Source organism: Neovison vison, chromosome 5 (genome assembly GCF_020171115.1).
Source record: "Neovison vison isolate M4711 chromosome 5, ASM_NN_V1, whole genome shotgun sequence".
Lineage (NCBI taxonomy): Eukaryota > Metazoa > Chordata > Mammalia > Carnivora > Mustelidae > Neogale > Neogale vison.
Window position 1 is genome coordinate 136182646 of NC_058095.1, and position 12515 is coordinate 136195160.

Below are 12515 nucleotides of genomic sequence, written 5' to 3' on the forward strand. Positions count from 1 at the left end.
CAAAATTATAACTATAAAATGGTCCCACCTGTGTAAAAACTAATTCTAGGGGGAAAAAATGACTTCATGGAAATGACCAAAATATTAATTCTGCACAGACAGGAGTGTTCTGGATTCTTTTTATTATACTTCATAATTTAATTAACAAATTCTTAATTTTTTGCACCACAGACATTATTTTACAACCAGATTTTAAGCAGCAACACTAAAAATAAAATACTAAGACCACTAACACATAATGTTAATCAGTCTCTTCCCAAAACCACACAGGATGAAAGTTGAGAGAATTTTTTTTTTAAGGATATAAAAATAGTAAGAATGGGGACAACAGCAACACAATTTTGGAAACTAGGAAACTGGTGGATAAGAGCGCATTGATGATATAAAGCTGAGAAAAATGACCTTACTACCAGCAGCACAGGGAAGTCAGGCTGATCCATAGAAAAGCTCAGGAATTGGAATAACCCATTCATGTAAAAGCAGGAATATAACTGGGCTATAAAAACTAGAAGGCCAATGGAAAATCTGCACAGAATTTATTTAGAACCCCAGTAGTCTCTTCCACTCCAACAGAAGACGGGTTTATTCTCTTAAAAAGAGTGAACCAGAGGGAGTCTGAGCTGGAGGCATAGCCAGAACTGAGGCTCAGTGTGTTATATTGAGAATAAGGGCAGTAAGTCAATGGTGAGATCCTTGCTTGCTTCCTCCAAAATGTTGGTGGAGAGGCTTACAGTTTTCAGATAGGAAACTGACCAAACCAAGAGAAAGGACACATGTACTACAGGTTGGGGGGGGGGGTGTCCCTCAGTATAAAAGCCACCCAGTGATAAGCCTTTCCATACACATAGTTACCTGCCACCCTTTTATTGCCTCATTCTAAAAAATAACTGGAAGCCAAGGATCGTAATGCTTTTGCAGAAAAGTTTCCAACATGAAAGAGAGAAGTTAAGACATCTAAAAAGTAAAAAATAACTCAAGGGAAACAAAAATATTGCAGTGAACAGAAACTTTGAAAAAACCATAACTGAAACCTTCAGAACAGTGAGATAGTATCCTTAATCCACAAAATCAAAACACCAGGCAGATTTCATTTTTCTGATGGGTGAGTAGTATTTCATTGAATATATCTACCACATCTTGTTTATCCATTCATCTGTCAATGGGCATCTGGGCTCTTTTATTAGTTTGGCTATTGTGGACATTGCTGCTCTAAACACTGGGATGCAGGTTCACTACATTTGTATCTTTGGGGTAAATACCTAGTAGTGTGATTCAGCCATCAAAAAAAAAAAAAATGAAATCTTGCCATTTACAATGACATGGATGGAACTAGAGGGTATTATGCTAACCGAAATAACTCCATCAGAGAAAGACAATTATCATATGATCTCACTCATACGTGGAATTTAAGAAACAACACAGAGGATCATAAGGGAAGGGAGGGAAAAATAAGACAAAATCAGAGAGAGAGGCAAACCATAAGAGACTCTTAACTACAGAAAACAAACTAAGAGTTGATGGAAGGGAGGGAGGAGGGGGATGGGGTAACTGGGTGATGGGCATTAAGGAGGGCACTTGATGTAATGAGCACTGGGTGTTGTATGCATCTGATGAATCACTAAATTCTACCTCTGAAACTAATAATACGTTTATATGTTAATTAGTTGAATGTAAATTTTTTAAAAATTTAGAAAAAAAATAAAGTAAAAGAAATAACTTTCTTTAAAAAAACAAATCGCAAGGCCATAAATCTAAGAATATTACGGTGGGAAAAAGCTCTTTGCACTTTACAAATAATATGATAGCAAAAACAAAAATCTCAAACAAAAAGGTTTGGAAGCAAAGTTAATTGTTGCAGGATGAGTGGTAGAGCTGATCCTCAAACCTAACTTCCCACTATTCTTCTCCCTTCCTTCCGTCAGTGCCTGTCCCCATGTGCTCTCATGGATGCAGGCCGTGGTTTAAAGAATTCATCTGCACCATCTAAGCCTTCCTTAGAACTGTTATATCAAAGCTCTCACTTCACGAGCAATAAAACTTTATTGCCAGATTCTGCCATTTATCTGGAAATAGAAGAATAGGTTTCCCCCGCCCCCTGTTTCTCTCTTCATTCTTAAATGCATTCTATGCAATAATTTTATAATACCAATTGCCCACTGGGTATTTTACTTTATTTTTCCAGGCAGCCCACACAAAATGGACTCTCCTTTATAGCCTTTGGAAATAGTAACTTGAATTAGAAAGAGGTATTGACATGCTCCCAGAGGCAATCCACAGCTCCAGCAGTAAGTTCCACTAACACCAGCCAGCTCCATCTGAGGAGAAAGCAGCCCCATCCTGAGCCATTCTTCGCTCAGCCCTCCAATCTCTGAGATCATTAATTAGCCACTCCGTCAGCACATTTGCGCTGTATCTGTAGGTGCTGACAACACGAGCCCGTCTTCTTTTATATGGTTCTTTGAAACTTTCACAGCAGCCAAGGCTCAGATTTAATCATTTGATTCTGATGTACTTTCTTTAACACATTGTAGCAGCATTTAAGTACAGTATGACAGGTCTGGGACTGTGACAACCCTACTGATCAGAGCTTTTCCCACAGTCAGGGGTCCTTCTTTGTGAAAAATTAAATTCCTGGCTTTGCAAAGCTTTTAGTCTTTTAATCTGGGGGTGCTGAAAGCTTTCGCTTGTTTTTGTTGCCTTCAATATGTCCTAGAGTTCTAGGAAGACCAAATCGAAAATGATCAAAATGGTTTCTAGTTGCACTGCATCAGAAGCATTACAGAAAGCAAAAGCCCATTCAAAGAGTTGTACTTTTAAAACTGCTATGGGAAACTCATAAAATAAAGGTATTTGAGGAAGTCATTCACACCAGTAAGATGTCTAAGCAATTAGAATTTGCCAAAAATGAAATCTCTTGGTCCGTCCAAACCACACACACATACTTTGTAATTTATGAACTATGTACTTTGGAGCATGTAAGTTTATCTTTACAAGAGCTGTAACACTTATCAGATAGAATTCCCAAAATAATTTTGCATATCATTATCTCATTTAATCCTATGTGTGGCCCTGATGAATATGGCCAGGGGCTCTTATCTCCAATTCGTAGAGGGTGAAACCACTTTTATAATGAGTGAAAAGGGTTTCCTTTTCACTTCACATAAATGTTACTCCTTTGCATATACCAAAGCTTCTAGAAGTAGCTAAAAGCCAATAGGAACTCAGTAAATGTTCTGGTGGAAAAGAAACATATTGGTTTTCAAAGAAAAAATACTGGTTTTCAAAGTTATATCTTACAGGACTTCAAAGAAAAATATTTGCAAGAATAAAACACATGATAAAATAATGATGCAGCTTCCTGAAAAAAGTCTCTAGACTCATCCTCATAACCTAAGTCATCCCTGGGATAATAGGTCAGCCTGGCTTGCTCCGTCTTTTACAATATCCTTGGCTCAGAAATCAACAAAAGTAAATTAGATAAAACCTAACTAATGTTGGGTTACTTAGCAAATGGCTATTAGAAATAAAGTCAGTTCTACTATTTTGAATTACACAAAGCAACTCAAAGAATGCCAACAATATAACTTTAGTGAAGAAATAAGTAAATTTTATTATTAGCAAATAAAATGGTCCTTATAAGGGTTGCTTTGTGTCTATAACCCTGTGACATAGGTGGCCCGGTTGCTGGGTGATCATCTGTTTCCCTATCTGACCACCTCCACCTCCCAACCCCAGGGTACGGTCTGGGTCTTATTCTTCTTGATTCTGCCAGAACCTATCTGATCCAAGTATTATAGGCACTCAATGAATGTTCGATGAGTAAGTTAAGTAATGAATAAAGAAACTGAGGCTGAATGGTTGTTGGATACATCTTGGCAGAGAAAACAGCATAGGCTGCAGAGTGAAAAAAAAAAAAAAAACTTAAGTTCACATTCCAGCTCATCCAAAGAGAAGCTGCACGACCTTAACTATTTTTTTTAATATATTACTCTGTTCTTATGCTGATGAAACTAAGATAGAAGACAACCTATTTTTTTTTTTTTTTAAGATTTTACCTATCTATTTGACAGACAGAGATCACAAGTAGGCAGAGAGGCAGGCAGAGAGAGGGGGAAGCAGGCTCCCCACCAAGCAGGAAGCCCAATGGGGGGCTCGATCCCAGAACTCTGGGATCATGACCTGAGCCAAAAGCAGAGGCCTTAACCCTCTGAGTCACCCAGGCGCCCCCAATCTTAACTTTCTCAACCACTCTGAGTCCCTCTTGCCTCAACTATGAAAGGAGCATAACAGGAAATAGTGCCTATCATTCAGGGCTGCCCTGATGAAAGGAGGGAAGGGGGTAAGCATGTTACCTGTTTTCCCTGACACCTGGATTCTCTATAAATTCACTTTAACTATGAGGTGTTGTGTTTGTTTTTTTTTTTCTACCAAGCAAGCTAACTTTAGATCTCAAAATATCATAGCCCTGAGTGATTAAGCTCTGAAACAGAGTTCAACTAAATTCACTGTCCTCCTTCAATACACAAGACAGGGAGTGATTAATTAAAAGTGTGTGCCAGTGACCACCAATTAAAATAACAAATGAATAGTGCCTATGCTACCATCCACCAAAAATTCTCCGTGAATACAGCTTTGATGTTAGATTATTAATCTTATTGAGAGTGAATATTCATTTGACTGCTTTCAGATTAATACGTTTGTCTCAGTAATTTGTTGGAATTTGTGATTTAGTGACAGCAATTTCTACATAGAGAAGGTATGGCTCATGAAATAGCTTGGAAACCAAGATTAAGGCCAAACGTGACTGAAAGAAAAAAAAAAAAAATCCAAAACCTCTGTGGGAATTCCCTACTTCCACCCCTGCAGAGGATAAAAACCCAACCTGGTGTGATTTCTAATTCCCTGTAAGCTTTTCTACAATGCAAATGTCACGGTGAAAAATTTGGCAGTTGCTTTCAGGAAGGTAAGTTGCCCAGATCACTAGAAAATGTTTTGACATTTAAGTGACCCTTCCATTCTGTTTTACAAAAGGAGTTCCAATTAAGCTCAAAACTCTCCTCTTATTTACTATCCTGGCCCTAAAATGAAGGCCATGAGAAGCTGAATGCTATTTTTGCTGTGGGAGCAAGGCTGAGCGCTCTGTGAGAGAGAATAAGAACTCTCAGCCACCTCCCAAGAAGACAAGAATGGATGAAAATTGTTTTTTGTCTTGAAATGTATCACCATTTCTCCACAGCATTGTTTTTTGTTTTGTTTTGTTTTTTTGGTTTTTTTTTCTCTTGTGGCCCAATATAGATGCTCAATTCAGCTGCTGGTGCTTCGGGAACAGTCTGATGTTGGAAGGTTCTGGTCCTGGTTTTGCTATGTATACATTTTTCAAATGTATCATGTAATGTCAAATAAGCCGCTTCATTCCTCAGAACCTCTGTTTCCTTAGCTATTAAAAGAGGGGGTTGCATCAGATCATTTCTGAAGCCCCTTCTAGCCCCAATTCTATAGTGCGTGCATTTACGGTCAGGAGTGATGGAGGAAGGTAGAGGGCCATCTGCCATCCCCCGTTTCCAGCAGAAACCCAAATGCTAAAGTAGAACAACTGAAGTGATCTGAGGCTCAAGGGGAGACTCCACAGTTACTCAAGTGAAGAGTCCAGAAATGAGACCCAGACCTCAGCAGGTGCTGGCAGGCTCTGGCAATCTAGGGAGTTCGAGTTCCAGACTTATTTGAAATAATACTGGACAAAAGGCACTCCTGTTTTTTCTCCAGGGCTAATTCATATTCTTTCCTTGCAGGCTGCTGGAATCATACCAAAGTAGCTCGAGGGAAAAGGTGGAAATGGTTATATGAATAAAATCTGGACCTAGGAAAAAACTGGAATGGTGAATCCTTTAGGAAGTAGTCTCTTGCTTACAGTCTGGATCACTGCTTCCTCCTACATATCTGGTCCCCCTCCCCACTGCTCTCCTCTTCTTCCTCCTCCTCCTCCCTCCCCTTCTTCTTTTTCTCCTCCCCTTCTCCCTCCCAGTAAGCTTTCTCTACTCTCCATCCACATAGAGAAATAGAAACCACCGCTCCTGACTTCAGATGTTACAGTTCTACTCATATTTAGAGAAAAACTAGCCTTTCTGAATCCATTTCCAATTTCCCTGGACAGAGGTTCTGAATGAACCATAATCTATGCTTATCCAACTGTGGCCAAAAACCACTGGTATAAACTTCAGCTAAACTAAAACTTCAGCTGTGAGATCGAATCTTATTAAGCCCTCCTCGGACATACCTCACAATTTGAAATGTTATATGAATGTTGAACCTCACTCCCCTTCAGGAGGCAGCTAATGGCCAAAACAGTTTTTAAATTGTTGAGATTGATATTTTTTTTTAAGAAGGGCTATGCAATTAACTGCAATCATATTTAAAATGAGAGCTTTTAAAATGCCTTTCCAAACTTCACTTAATTTAGTTACTGTGTCTTGGTTCACATAACTCAGAATATTTGACTCCAAAGATGATTTCCTCTGGAATCTCTTCTTGAAATAATTTCCTTAGTCAATACGAAACATTATACTTGAGTTCCCTGATAGGTTAAGTTTATAGCTTCCATTGTATGGAAATTCCAAATTGATGTCAGGACACTGAGGATAGCTTCAGGAATTTCAAGGAAGAAAGAAATGGCTAGGAATATTTGAATACTTCTTTCCTCAAGGAGCATCAACGTAATGATTGCTAGTTCCTGTGAGAGATTTATAGAGCCTTTCCTTTCTTAGCTGACAAAACATATCAATTTATTTCTACTTGCTCATTTATTCAGCCAGCAAGTAGTTATTTGCTGTCTACTCTGCAAAAATAATAATTTGCTAGATTCTTTTTTCCACATGTTACCAGATCGGTCATTTGTTACCAAGAGAAAAATGTGCTCCACTATGCCGAATTATGAGTCATTTAAAAGTCATTAAACATCTACCAGAAATACATTTTCAGAGTTTTATAAGTTTTTTATTCCTGGGTAAAGAAGCACACGTAAAAATAAATAAATAAATAAATAAATAAAATGATAGAGAAAGAAAGAAAGCAGAAGTTAAAAGTCATGTGCAATCACATTCCTTCCTCTGTTAGACAGTTTGCTTGTAAATTCTGATGGATTTTTTCCTATGCATACCCTGATACAAATTATATATGCATGTAATAAACATATAAATGCATAGAAGACACATATGTACAATTTTATTATAAAATCAAAATGAAAAACACTATTCTGAAACTAGCTTTGGTCACTTGTCACTATAACTATTTGCTCTTAGCTACCTTGACCTTTTAAAAGGTAACATAGTGAGTGATCCATTATTTGAATACAGCAAGTATCTTTCAGACTACCTAATTATACTCATTGTAGGTTATTTCCAAGGTTATTTCCACTTTTTATACGAACATAGCTTACGACAAACATTCTTATCTGCCTATCTTTGTTCGCTTGAGTCAGCATTTCCCAAGAATGAAATCCTAGAAATGGAATCACTACATCAAAGAGTACACACAGTTACCATTTAAGTAATAGCTGCCATTTGCTTTCCAGAAAGCTTTTACCAAATTACAGCCTCACCTAGAATTCATGGCGATGCCTGTTCTCTACGCCCTGGCTGCCCTGGCCGGTGCTAACTGCCTAATAAATCACTGCTACTTGTCCAGAGGCAGAAAGGTTATTTCAATGTTTTAATTTGCATTTCTTAGCAACACGCATTTACCTATGTTTTGGGGATTTCTTCTGACACTACCGATTTATTGTTCTTTGCTTCTTTTCTATTGGATTAGTCTTTTTATACGGATTTGAGTGTGCTTTGGGTAGCATTGCAGTTAACCCTGTGTTGCCTGCACCTCCATTGCCTTTTGTATAACCTTTCTCCGGTTTTCGATTGCCGTTCAGCAAGCCTATGATCTGAAACGAGTACAAAAAGTTAAATCTTTGATGTAATCAAGAACATCCTTTTTTTCCCTCTTTGTTTCCTGGTGTTCCGCTCATATCTTCTTGCATTAGCTTTCTATGCCGCTGTAACAAATCACTACAAACTTGTGGTTTAAGACAACACGCTATTATTAGCATGCCGTTCTAGTGCTCAAAAGTCTTACACCCGAGGGGTTGGCAGGACTGCATTCCTTCCGCAGGTCCTAGGGGTGAATCCATTACCTCTCCTTTTCCAGCTTCTAGAGGCTGCCTGTATTCTTTGTCTCATCACCCTATGCCCCTTCATCTTTAAATCTAGTGGTGGAGCATTTCCAAATCTCTCTCTCCCTCGTCTACCTCCTTCATCATACCCCCCATCTCTGTCTCTGATGCTGAGCCCCCTGCTTCCCTCTGATTAAGACCCTTGCCATTACATTGCACCCCCAGATAACCCAGAATAATACATGCATCTCAATTAATTAAACATCCACTTTAATCAATCTGCAGAATCCTCTAGTTAGTAAAGTAACAGGTTAACAGACTTCAAAAAGTAGGACACAGACAACTTTTATCAATGGGTTATAAACATTATTCCCTGCATTATCTTCTACTATGTTATGAGGCCATGTGGTTGGGTCTGGCCACACACAGGTGGCCAATGAGATTGTAACACACAGAAAAAGCTGCACAGTCATGCTAGGTCACACATAAGTGACCAATTGAATTACAATTTACCCTATAGTAGCTATTTGAACTAGCCTATCACCTTGGTCAGAATTGGCACCCAAAGGGTGGGGCCCATACTCCTTGGTAGCTAGGGAGACAGTATGCACCCACACTGATTGAATACCTCCACCTGGCCTGACCCACCCTTGTATTTGGGCTTTGTTACCTGGGACTGGTTTCCCGGACTTGCTTTAAAGTAAGTTCCCTGAGTGGGGGAGTTGCAGGGCGGCATGATCAGTTTAAGTTTTACTGCATAAACAGCAAAATCATTGTTTAACCAGATGGAATCGCTCTGGCTAAATAGGCCCCTATAAAAGGGACATCTGACTGGCTTAGTTAGTAGAGCATGTGACTTTTGATCTCAGGGTGGTGAGTTCAAGCCCCACAGTGGGCATAGAACTTACTTTTAAAAAACTGAAAATAGGGGTGCCTGGGTGGCTCAGTGGGTTGAGCCTCTGCCTTCTGCTCAGGTCATGGTCTCAGGGTCCTAGGATCAAGCCCCACATCAGGCTCCCTGCAGAGGAGCCTGCTTCTCGCTCTCCCACTCCCCTTGCTTGTGTTCCCTCTCTCCCTGTGTCTCTCTCTGTCAAATAAATAAATAAATACTTAAAAAAATAAATAACCTTCATAAAAAATATACAGATAAACTTGTCTCTCTTATATTTCTAGTGCTTTCCTTTTCTTCTATTTAACCTATAAGCTTGCTGAAGTCCCACACATGGGACAAACAAATAAACAAAAAGTGCTCTTGACCCCGCAGTTTTCTAGTTACTGCCCCCAACCTTTGCTTCCCAGTGGAGCCACTCTGGGCACTAGCCTGCACTCTGGGTAACACAACCTCGGCTTACACTCCTCGGCCCATGGGAACAAAGCTTCTGCCATCTCACATCTTCTCTCCCTGGAGTTCCCCAATGTCCTCCTCTGCCCTGTCCCATTCGCCATCCTCATGGCTGCTGCCAGAATGTTCTTCCCCAAAGTCAAACCAACCATGTCACTTCCCAACTGAAAAGCAGCAAAATTTCCCCACTGCCTGCAGGATGCAATGGAAACTCTGTGGGGAGGTGTCCCGGTCCCAGCGGGTTTGGATCAAGGAGTTCCGGTCCAGTTATCCCCCTGGCAAACCCCTTGTGCTCTCATCACACTGAGCAATGTGCAGTTCGGAAGATTTCCAATGTCTTCTTTTATCTCAAGCTTCTGAGCCTTGTGCTCCTCTACTGGAAATAACCTGCCCTCCCCCATATCTGCCAGGAAAGAGCCACCACCTCCCAAGACCCAACTCCAAAGTTGCATCCTCTATAGAGGCTTCCCTGAAGAGCCTCCCTACCTCCCAATCCATATCTCATAGACCAGACTTATTACTTTATCCGTTCCTTTACTATTCTCTGTAGCTTATAGAGACTCAGGAGACAGCGCATGGATTATTCTGATGGCTTTTACAGTCTCTCAAAATTGATGTGCTTCTCTGCCCTAAGCCAATCAAAATTAATGCATGATTACAGAAACCCAAGGAGCTCGCCCTGCAAATGACTTCTCAAGGTAAGTTCAGAGAATGTGTTCAAAGGAACCAGTTCCTCTCCGTAAACCTCTTTATATCTGTCAGGCACAAGGGCAGGAAATAAATCGTACTGTATGTGTATAAATGAGAAAGGGATTGACTACAAGAAGTAAGTGCTCATAAAATTACTGGAAGGGCTGTAGAAGAAGCCAGGGGGCCTTGGAACTATGGGGTTCCAGAACACTCTACCATAGGAATCAGGCAGACACCGCCTTCAACCCACTGCTACAGACACCACAAGGGTCCTATGAATCCCACAGAGAAGGGACAGATTGATCTCAGATGCTGTAACTGCCTCTCAACCTTCACTGCTCTGAGCCTTGCTGACAGGTACAAGGCTTCAGCCTCTCCTTTCCAAGTCTCAACAGGTAGAACCTATTTTACACAGACAATATATCAGCTCCAAGAGTCTGGCGAAATTAGACTTAAGCTTACTTAAGACTTAAGCTTTCTAGCCTTTTGCAACAAAAGACAGGACACACAGAGAGAGGTGGGAATGTTTAGAGGTGGGGATACGTACAGCCAACAGACCATCCCAAATTGCCCCTTTTCTATAAATATTTCAGAGCTGCCACGGCTCTGTTCACACCCGTCTGAGTACATGGAATATTTATTTATTTGTCAGAGAGAGTGAGCGCAAGCAGACAGAGAGGCAGGCAGAGGCAGAGGGAGAAGCAGGCTCCCCGCCGAGCAAGGAGCCTGATGTGGGACTCGATCTCAGGATGCTGGGATCATGACCCGAGCTGAAGGCCGCTGCTTAACCAACTGAGCCACCCAGGCATGCCTGAGTACATGGAATATTGTCCTGAGTTTGGTTAGCATCTGCCTTCCTTCACAAGACCTCAACAATGGGGACCATGTCAGCTCTGTCTCTATCTCATAGCTTCTCAAGACTGATCCCCAAGCAAGGCACACAACAGTGAACTAATACATGTGCACAGAGGGCCAGGCCATCTTGTGTACATATCCCTTCTGGCCTCACCACACAGCCCATGTCTTACCTTTAAGATTCATGCACAAAGCAAGAGAAGAACTCGACCTATCACAAGAGCACAGATTCTGGAGCTAGAGAGGTCTGTGTGCAAGTCTAGGTTGCGTATGATTTTGAGAAACGTTTCCTCGCTGAGCTCAGTTTTCCTCAGCTTTCCTTCTTTGAGAGGCTTGTTAGAAATGTTGAAGAAGGCAGTGCAAGAAAAGCACAGGCCGGATGCTGAGCGAGGGTGGGGTGTTTGTCCCCTGCTGCTGAGTCCCGCCCTATCTGTGTTTCTTGGTCCATCTCATGTATCTGCAGTCGGGAGGGTAAGAACTAAAAGTAACGTTAAGAGGAAAGACATTACAAGGAACATCAATTTCAACTTTTTTTCTGCTGTAACTGATCATCTTAATTATTTTATCCCTTCAGAGTCTTTTATCTGAATATTTCGAAGGATGTTACAAGCATGAATTACGATACATAATTGATAACTAGAGTCGCTGAGACTTAGTGGCTGAGAGATTTGTCAGTTGTCTAGCGATCCTCATAAAACCAGCAGCCTGGGGGCGCCCGGGTGGCTCAGTGGGTTAAGCCTCTGCTTTCGGCTCAGGTTATGACCTCAGGGTCCTGGGATCAAGCCCCACATCAGGCTGTCTGCTCAGCAGGGAGCCTGCTTCCCCCTCTCTCTCTGCCTGCCTCTCTGCCTACTTGTGATCTCTCTCTCTCTCAAATAAATAAATAAAATCTTTAAAAAAAAAAAAAAAAAAACCAGCAGCCTGCTAGGCTTTCTGCTATGCTTTTTTTTTTAACTCTTCTTTCTTCTTTTCTTCCTTTTCTTCTTCCTTCTCTCCTCCTCCTCTCCTCTCCCCCTCCTCCTCTTTTCCTCCTTTCCTGCTCCTCCCCCTCTTCTCCCTCCTCCTCGTCTTCCTCCTCCTTCTTCATAGTAGTAAGAGCAGTATTTAGTTGTTGCCATCTAAAATCTGATTATCCTCTCTGCCTACTTGTGATCTCTGTCAAATAAATAAAGAAAATCTTTAAAAAAATAAAATGAATTAAAATAAAATCTGATTATCTGCAAAAGCCTTTTTAAAGATTGCTTGTTATTGAGTGCTCTAACCAAAATTACCTGTTTAAGGGCGGAGAAGAGTAAGAACTAGGGAGACAGAAACCCTACTATCAGATCAGTTTTCTGCTTCTAACCTGGTAAAATTGAGACAACATTTTGCACTTTGTCATATTGTTTATTCTTCCCTCAGATTCCTGAAGCTCCAGTCTTCAGCACATTAATGTGGTGTGGGGAGCTGTAGAGCCGGTTTTATCCCCAACCC